Source organism: Octopus bimaculoides, chromosome 11 (genome assembly GCF_001194135.2).
Source record: "Octopus bimaculoides isolate UCB-OBI-ISO-001 chromosome 11, ASM119413v2, whole genome shotgun sequence".
Classification (NCBI taxonomy): Eukaryota; Metazoa; Mollusca; class Cephalopoda; order Octopoda; family Octopodidae; genus Octopus; species Octopus bimaculoides.
The window spans coordinates 23561916-23563612 of NC_068991.1; the positions used below are offsets into that span (position 1 = coordinate 23561916).

A 1697-nucleotide genomic window follows, 5' to 3' on the forward strand; every position below is an offset into this window, starting at 1 on the left:
CAGACACGTGTACCCTTAACGTAGTTCTCGGGGATATTCAGCGTGACATTATGTGACAAGGCTGACCCTTTGAATTATAGGCACAACAGAAACAGGAAGTAAGAGTGAGAGAAAGTTGTGGTGAAAGAGTACAGCAGGGTTCGCCACCATCCCCTGCTGGAGCCTCGTGGAGCTTTAGGTGTTTTCGCTCAATAAACACTCGCAACGCCCGGTCTGGGAATTGAAACTGCGATCCTATGACCGCGAGTCCGCTGCCCCAACCACTGGGTCATTGCGCCTCCACTCATAGAATGAATAACAGGAGCAGTTTCTACACTGGCTCAAGCAACAATAGTTAAATTGCTTCCTGGTTTGTGAGTTCATGTTGTACTGTTATCAGCTTAGCCACACAAGTGTGCAACTCCCACCACTGACATTGTTTCTTCATAACTTTCTGAAAAATGGTTGTTTTTCAATGTAATTTCCTACAAACACCCTTCAGATGGAATAGATTATGAGTGTATCAGAGTTTAATGGTAAAAAGAAAGAAAAAGAAAAATGTGGGCAAGCACAGTGCATGCTGATACACATCTTTTATCTTTTAATTGTTTCAGTCATTTGGCTGTGCCATGCTGGGGCACCGCCTTGAAGAATTTTAGTTTAACAAATCAACACCAGTACTTTTTTTTCCTTTAAGCCTGGTTCTTATTACATCAGTTTATTTTGCTGAACTATTGAGTTACAGAGATGTAAACAAGCTAACACAAGTTATCAAGCAGTGGGCGGGGTGCAAACACACACACACACACACATTCAGTTTCCATCTACCAAATCCACTAACAAGGCTTTAGTTGGCCCGAGGCTATAGTAGAAGACACTTGCCCAAGGTGCCATGCAGTGGGAATGAACCCGGAATCACGTGGTTGCGAAGCAAACTTCTTACCACACAGCCACGCCAGCGCTTATCATAATTTTTTTTTTTTTTTTTCCGAATTTTCAAGTTCCGTTAAGTAGATATAATTGGCATAGATATATATGTAATGTGCGAAATGGAGGCCGTGAAGCTCTCTGTATCATAATTGATATTCACGACCTCTGACTTGGACGAGTTAGTTTTGAGGCCGATCCTTACCAGTACGGGAACCACTGATCTGAGATTGTAACACACTCTCTTGTGGGACCGCCTATCATCGCGTATCAATATATATGTGTGAGCGCCCACCAATTTTTTTCTCAATCAGTTTTGGTGGGGGAACATTTATGTCGGAATCCCCCGTTATTCTTGTGTTAAAAGGAAACAAAATGCCACTGCTTAAAATTCATTCATGTAAAGTGACTAAAGACACGCTCGTGAAGTACATTAAATTATCATTTTTATTATTTTCTATTGATAGTTACTTGCTATCATTTGGTTGCGTGGAGAAAGAGATAAAAGTTTTTTTTTTTTTTTTAAAAACTTTTCATTACATAATATTTTGTTTGTAGATGTTTTTTTAATTGATCCTCTAAAAAATTTTAGATATAAATACGTTATTTAATGCTTACACACACACACACAGACACACACACACACAGACACACATATGTATAAGTATTTATTTTAAAAATGGGTAAGGCCGGTTTATGGGATTACCTTAGGTTTCCCGTCCATAAAGGGTTTAGCTTTGTGGCATATCGTCAGATCCCAAAAACCCGTTGGCCCATGACCTCTTAAATAT

The 1697-nt window shown here is 39.7% G+C and overlaps 2 protein-coding genes and 1 long non-coding RNA gene across 6 annotated transcripts in view; 2 read left to right on the plus strand and 1 right to left on the minus strand.

Annotated features, from left to right (window-relative positions):
- Positions 1–1697, plus strand: part of LOC106871104 (endoplasmic reticulum lectin 1) — a 488243-nt gene that overhangs the window by 348666 nt on the left and 137880 nt on the right. The window lies entirely within an intron of this gene.
- The window catches only part of LOC106867918 (uncharacterized), a 42395-nt gene that overhangs the window by 39077 nt on the left and 1621 nt on the right, over positions 1–1697 (minus strand). The gene's annotated exons all lie outside the window — the stretch shown is intronic.
- LOC128249061 (uncharacterized) overlaps positions 1–1697 on the plus strand; it is a 39011-nt gene that overhangs the window by 4592 nt on the left and 32722 nt on the right. The window lies entirely within an intron of this gene.